Source organism: Cebus imitator, unplaced genomic scaffold (genome assembly GCF_001604975.1).
Source record: "Cebus imitator isolate Cc_AM_T3 unplaced genomic scaffold, Cebus_imitator-1.0 Scaffold112, whole genome shotgun sequence".
In the NCBI taxonomy this organism is placed as follows: Eukaryota; Metazoa; Chordata; class Mammalia; order Primates; family Cebidae; genus Cebus; species Cebus imitator.
Window position 1 is genome coordinate 4047300 of NW_016107427.1, and position 7912 is coordinate 4055211.

Consider the following 7912-nt stretch of genomic DNA (forward strand, 5'->3'; position numbering starts at 1 on the left):
GGAGAATTGCCTGAACCCAGGAGGCGGAGGTTGCGGTGAGCCGAGATCGCGCCATTGCACTCCAGCCTGGGTAACAAGAGCAAAGCTCCATCTCAAAAAAAAAAAAAAAAAAGAAAGAAAAGAGGTTTATTTAGTTCATGGCCCTGCAGGCTGAACAAGGAGCATGGCACCAGCACCTACTTCTTGTGAGGGCCTCAGGAAGCACAGGCAGGCTGAGTTCTTGCTCTCTGGGTCCTTTCACTCCCTTTATACATTTCACTTTTTCTACTACATTACAAAACACGTCACATATGTGCATGACTTAAAATAGTAACAAATGAGAATACCATGACACACATAGAGAAGTTTCTAGAACTAAACCCATACTTCGATGTCCAGTTTGCTGCCAGTTAGCTAAGAGGTTTTCAGGATTAAGGTGAAGAGATCAACCTAATAAAGCCAAGCTGCCTCTTCACTGCAGAGAGTTTTCCTAAGCTATCACCCCTATTCTGTCTCCCAACACATCCTTGGAACTGAGACCAGGGCCAAGACGAACCACAATGACCAGGCCATCTCCCCATTTCCAGCCATCCTAAAGCCTGGTGTCCTTCTGGGACCCTCTTTAAATGTATTAATATAAAGAACTTCTAAAAAGAAAGTTGCACTATTTTGAACATACCAAGATAACTAAGTAATCAAAGAAATACACTGGCGAGTCACATTCTAAATGAAACAATCTTCACTTATCTTGTTTAATAAATACGTATTTTCACACTTCCATTCTTGTTCAATGGGGAAAGTCTTTTAGGGCCCCTCAACTGAGCCTCTGTCCCCAGGGTCATAGATAAACAGCACTGAGCTGTTCTGTACTATCCAGATGTGGTTGCCAGGAGCCCAGTCTTGTTCCTTCCAGTGCAGGGCCTTAGTGATCAGATAGCACAAAGCCAGTTCTGGGAAACCTGAAATTACCAGTCCAGTTTAAAACCTTTCTGTCTTTTCTCTTTGTAGAGGGAGACAGAAGTGATTCAGTCAGCTCTTTTGATAACTATATTTGCTCAACAACTATTTAGGGGCTTGTCCTAGCAACTAGATTATTAAAAATGGGCTTGAGGAGAGGAGAAAGGTAATCCAAACAAGCAGGTATGCCAGTGCCCCAAGAGGAGGATAGCGACAGTACCCAGAGCCGAGGAACTTCTGGTAGTCACCCAAGAAGCATCAGTGAGTGAGATATTGAGAAAAGACAGCTGAAACATCGTTTTGTTTTCTTTTCTTTCCTTCCTTCCTTTCCTTCTTTCCTTTCTTCCTTTCCTTCTTTTCTTACCTTCTTTTCTTTTCTTTTCTTTTTTTGTGTGAAGTCTTCTAAAGATTCTTTTCTTTTCTTTTTCCTTCCTTGTTTGTTTGCTTATCTGGCTTTGTCACCAGGCTGGAGTGCAGTGGTGCCATCTCAGCTCACTGCAACCTCCGCCTCCCTGGTTCAAGTGATTCCCTGCCTCAGCCTCCCAAGTAGCTGGGATTATAGGTGCATGCCACCATACCCTGCTAATTTTTTGTATTTTAGTAGAGATGGGGTTTTACCATGTAGGCCAAGATAGTCTCCATCTCCTGACCTCATGATCTGCCTGCCTCAGCCTCCCAAAGTGCTTGGGTTGCAGGCGTGAGCCTCTGTGGCTGGCCAAAACACTGTTTTCTTAAAAACAAAATGGAGGCTGGGTGCGATGGCTCACACCTGCAATTCCAGCACTTTGGGAGGCTGAGGTGAGCGGATCTCTTGATCCCAGAAGTTTGAGCCTGGGCAACATGGCAAAACCCTGTCTCTACAAATAAAAAAAACCAAAAAACAAAAAATTAGCCAGGCATGGTGGCAGGTACCTGTATTCCCAGGTACTCAGGAGGCTGAGGCTGGAGGATCACCTGAGCCTGGGAGATTGAAGCTGCAGTGAGTTGTGATCATGCCACTGCCCTCCAGCCTGGACAACAGAGCCAGACCCTGTATCAAAAAAAAAAAAAAAAAAAAAAAGGGAGTATAATTTCCTTAAGTAATACACCCTACCTTGTTCAATTTTGTAGTAAACATTTTCTTTTTTTAAATTTTATTTTATTTTTTATTTGTTTTTTAAAGATGGGGTTTCAACTTGTTGGCCAGGCTGGTCTTGAACCCCTGACGCTTAAGTGATCCGCCCACCTCGGCCTCCCAAAGTGCTGAGATTACAGGCTTGAGCCATCACGCCTGGCCTGTATTAAACATTTTCATTCATTCTGTTATCCAACATTTGTGACATAATAATTTTGGTATATCCTTAAGGTGAAATACTATTGTCTTGAAAAGCACTTTGTAAAAAAATTTTGACATGTTCACCATATAATGATATGTGATAATGTAAATGACAAATGGAATGATTCAATCAAATAAACATACATATGCATTTTAAAGCCTGAAAGAATTCACACCAAAATGGCAGTAGTTACTATCTTTGGGAAGTAACATTATTGATTATCTTTATTTTCTTCATTACACTTTACTGTATGCTCCCAATTTTCTAAAGTATTCAGTAATATTTAATAATTTGAGCTATGTATCAAGTTCTGTGCCAGACTGTAGGGTGGAGGCCCTGGGAGGTGCTTCGGGAGGCTGACCTGGAAACACAGGTATAGCTGTGTAGAGAGTGCATCAGAAACACAACAGAGAGATGCTAAGAAGGGGCTGGAAGCATAGAAACAGCATCCCAGGAAGGTTACATCTGGTAAGGTGCTGAAGTTGATGAGTTGTTGCCAGGTAGAGAAACATTGGCATCACATTTCAGAAAGAGAAAATAACATAGGCCGGGTGAGGTGGCTCACGCCTGCAATCCCAGCACTTTGGGAGGCCAAGGCGGGCAGATCACAAGGTCAAGAGATCGAGACCATCCTGGCCAACATGGTGAACGCCCGTCTCTACTAAAAAAAAAAATACAAAAATTTGCTTGGCATGATGGCGCACACCTGTAGTCCCAGCTACTTGGGAGGCTGAGGCAGGAGAATTGCTTGAACCCGGGAGGTGGAGGTTGCAGTGAGCCGAGATTGCGCCACTGCACTCCAGCCTGGCGCCTTGCGACAGAGTGAGACTCTGTCTTAAAAAACAAACAAACAAACAAACAACATATACATATATATCAAGGTATCCTGCAAAAAAATGATATAAATGATTGACAAGGGTTATCGTAGGTGAAGAATAAGCATTTGGGGAAAAATGCTAATCTTCTCAAATAATCCAGGAAATAGTAATACAAACTAAAGCCACTATGAGATGCTGCCTTGTCCATCCATCAGATTAGCAAACAAGAAACCTGACTTACAGTAGGTGAGGGAGCAGTGAGCCACACACTCCGTTTCGGTGAGAGTGGGGATAGGTTTGGCCGTTCTCAGAGGCAATGCGGCAACATGTATTCAGCCTCGGCAATTTCTCAGTTCTATAAAGCTGATTTCCAAAGAGCCGAATCTGAGATGTGGACAAAGATCTATGCATTCAGATGTTCATATTGATTTTATTCACTCATTCATCATTTACTTTGGGCAGGGGGTTCACAGGTATTCACTGTATTACTTTGCTGGCATATGTGAATATATATTCTTTTGTATGCATCAAATATTAAATAATTAAAGGATTTAAAAAACTGAGCTAAATATACACGTTACATTTCTATGGCACTTCCAAATCATTTCATCCTCATTATCTTATTTGATAAGATATTATCTTATTTGACTATCTTATTTGATCACCACCTTTCTATAAGTTGGGCAGGGGGAGACTTCTTCTGGGAAAATCATGGGCATGTGGTTCATTATGCCACCTCTTTCCTTGCTCCTTTTTTAGAGAAGCTGATCCACCCTAAGACCCTGAAAAGTACAGCCCCACGTTCTTTTTTCTAACCAGGAGTTGTGGTCTTCCCCTGCAACACCTGCTTAGAGCGAGGTTATCTGCAGTATCAAAAATAGAAAGGTTGATATGTATCAACCTTACATATCCACCAGTAGGAAAGAGTGATATCCACTTTAGAATGAAGGATTAATATGTAGCCAGAGGCATAATAGATTTGGTAATTTTTTTTTTTTTAAGACAGTTTTGCTCTTGTTGCCCAGGCAGGAGTGCAGTGGCGCGATCTCAGCTGACTGCAACCTCTGCCTCCCAGGTTCAAGTGATTCTCCTGCCTCAGCCTCCTCAGTAGCTGGGATTACAGGAACCCGCCACCACGCCCAGCTAATTTTTTGTATTTTTAGTAGAGACAGGGTTTCACCATATTGGCCAGGCTGGTCTTGAACTCCTGAGCTCAGGTAATCGTCGTGCCTTGGCCTCCCAAAGTGCTGGCGTAAGCCACTGTGCCTGGCCCTGGTAATTTATTTTTAACAGTGTAGATTAATGTAGAATTTGCCTCCAAATGGGTCTGTAATTTCTTTCTCATTTCCTTGTAATCCCCTAGTATATGACCCAGAAGACACTCCAATGTAGTTAAGCAACTGATATCCTAAGAGAGCCCTCGGAAAATGGAGTCTGATTTAAGAATAATAATAAAACAAGAAAAAGAAAAAAAATTCACATCACTTTTTTTCTCTTTTCCTAGTGCTGCATAAAGCCCAGCTCTGTGGCAAAATATCTGACATTCAATTTGATAAACCTGTGTTGGTTGAGCACTTATTATGTGCCAAGCACTAAGCTATGTCATTGAGTTTCTACCCAACGTGAAAATCAAGTCTGCCCAATTTTTCTGACATCTCTTGTCTCCACACTGGTGTCCACTGGTATGTCCTACTGGTTATGATGCATCACTGAATAATCTCACTTCCTGGGTGAAAAATAATTTACATTTCTCTCCTGACAACTGTGTTTCAATAGCCTTCCATTGACCTATATACCTCAGGTATGGGTGTGTGCATATCTGGCATTTTCCTCCTTGATGGTTGCCAATTTTATAAGACATAATCCACAAACAGTTCAAATACCTACTTACACTTAAGAATCTACCTGTCTGTATATCTCTAGAAGCTTCAGTATCTCCCCACTGTAATGTATATTACTGCTAATAAACATGAGCATTGAAACGAATCTGTTCATCCCAGACTAACTTCTGATTGTAACCAGCAACTATCAGGCTGAATCATCCTTGGAAATTTGATTCTTTTCAACAAAAAAACACGATTGAAAATGATTAAGATAAACTTGAATTAAAATTTCCCCCCAAACATACTGATAGAAAAAAGATGCTTAACCTATGACAAGATTAACAAGAGTACAATTAATAGTAATAGCTCCCATTTACTAAGTGCTGCTGTGTACTAGGCACTGTGCTACTTTCATTATGAATATCTGATTTTGAACTCACAACCACCCGTTTTACAGATGAGTAGACTAACTTCAGAAAAAAGTACATGGAGCTAGGGCTCCAATCCCGGGTCTGTCCCTATCCCCTAAATGGCAATGTGTGATACTATCAAAACTGTTTTAAAAAGTTTTTGATTCTACATGTAGATAGATCTTTTTCTATCTATATACCCTAATATGTTTGTTTATAAACATGCATATATACGAAATTGGTAAATTTACCATAGTACAGTTATTGTAATAAACTCGTAGTTCTACAGTTAAGACGAGGCTGAACTCATTTTGTTGCAAGTCCCTGCTTTTTATCTGAACAGTGCCTAAAAACTTAAAAAAAATCTGTTCGCATTTTACTGAAGCCCTCCCCCCCCAGCCCCCCGCCCCCCGCCCCCCCAGTTCTTAAGGCCTTTTCTCCACACTGCCCAGGAGAGCTCAGAAGAGACACTTAGGGGCTCCGTCGCCATGACAACTGCCAAGCTGCAGGGCCTCCAGCTGGGAGGTGGGCCTGGAAGGCTGTGGAGAATACAGAAGGCAGCCCCAGGGTGGTTTCAACAGTTTCCGCGGCCTGGGCCATCCCAGCAGGAAGCAGAAGGCACCCTGACCAGCCCCTCTGCAGAGAGCAACCGCGGCCAGCCTGAGACCGTTTTTCTTCTTTCTGGAGGGGTTAATAGGTAAAAGGAAATGGATCTCTCCATTTATACTTAAGAAGGACAAGAAGATCATTTCTTACTGAGGAAACGAAGTGCAGAGGAACTGTGGCCACTGCTGGTCTCCACTCTCCGAGGGCCTTGCCCTAGCTCCTCCCTGCACAGCGGCACCTGCGCGAACTTCCCGCCTGGGCGGGAAGAGCCTCGGTGGATGATGGGAAAGTCCCGCGGGGCATAATGGGAAGCCCTCGCGGGGGATGATGGGAGACCCCTGCCAGTGGAGTCTGGGCAGCGCCATTTGGTTTTTAAGCCGTGGGAGAGGATTTCCTCCCATTTTCCAGTGAGGAAAGACCTCCGGATGATGTACTCATCTTTCTGCCTCTCATCTCCCCACGACTCCCACGCCCCAGGAAAGGAGGAAGGTGGGCGGAGGAACCATTTTGAGGATCTTCAGAATTGGAAAGGGCTGCTTCTGGCACCACCAAGCATTTCTGGGTCACTGTGGGGTTTGGGGTCAGGGATCCTGGGGCTCTGCGCGAGGCATTGACTTGGCTTGATGAAGTCTTCCTGGGGCTTCCTGGGTGCGCAGAGAGGTGCCCAGCGCTCCGACTGCGTCACGGCGGCTGTGGCTCTCGGCTGGATCTGAGCTGGGGAGCAGCTTCTTTCTGGAAGGAGGAATTTAGAATCCAGTCTAATTGCTGCTGCAGGGGGTGCTGGGAGGCCCATCTTGTTGTTCACCCCTTCTTGCCTTTGGTGTCAATCATTTGAATAATTGACACCACAGTGTAGTGAAGTTGCTGTAGATTGACTGAACAATTCGGGAGGGAAGACCCTGACTAATTTGTATGGGATAGAAATCAAATTGTAAACCTTAGGATTCAATAGCTATAGCTAGATGTCTACCTGCTAAAGATACCATCCAGAACAGGGTTTGTTAACCACGCGGTTTGCTTAAGCCACTCTCTGGTGTTTGTAATTCAAGGCACTTTGAACCGGCGGTCCTCTGCTTGGTAGATGGTTTACAGTCACTGCCATAAAACTGTAGTTATCCCTTTAAATCACAGATCTGGGAGGCAGTATAGTGATGAGCATCAATTGCTCTTGGGTCAGATGGCTGGATTTGAATTCCACTGGCTGTATAATCTTGGGCAAAGATTTTTTTTTTTTTTTTTTGAGACAGAGTTTCACTTTGTTGCCCAGGCTGGAGTGCACTGGCACGGTCCCTGCTCACTGCAACCTCCGGGTTCAAGCAATTCTCATACATCAGCCTCCCACATAGCTGGGATTACAGATGTCTGCCACCACATCTGGCTGATTTAGAGATGGGGTTTCACCATGTTGCCCAGGCTGGTCTGGAACTCCTGAGCTCAGACAATCCATGGGGCAATGATCTTAACTGCTGTCTACTAAAGTTAAGGCCGCTGAGGCAGAAACTGACAAAGGTTTTTGAAAACTGTGTTTGAGGATGGAATGGGGAAGACACACCAACAAAGTTGGGTGTGCTCCTAAGTGTGTAACAAGTTGGCATGCTTTTCTAAGAAAGTTGAGGCATGGGAAGGGGACTCCTCATATTAGAGTTGTCTTTTTCCATTGGGGGACGATATAGAGGTTACAATCTCTGGTGACAGATGACAACATACAGGCTAGAATGTTTCATGCATATGCACAAGGCAATCAGTGAAACGTCATGATTTAGAAACAAATCAGTATCCTTTTCATGTCAGTAGTTTACATATTTAGTACATCAACAGTCTGAGAAGCTCCTGATAAGATTTGAGATTCACGGTAAGATTCTTTACTCAAGTACAGGATGTAAACCATGAATTATAAGACCTTCTCCAGGCAGTTAAAATATAGTTTATTCTTTTAAGTATAGGGGTGTGTGACTTAACTCATGCCTGCCATAGCCTTAGGTCCTGTTTATAAGTTGGTGTCT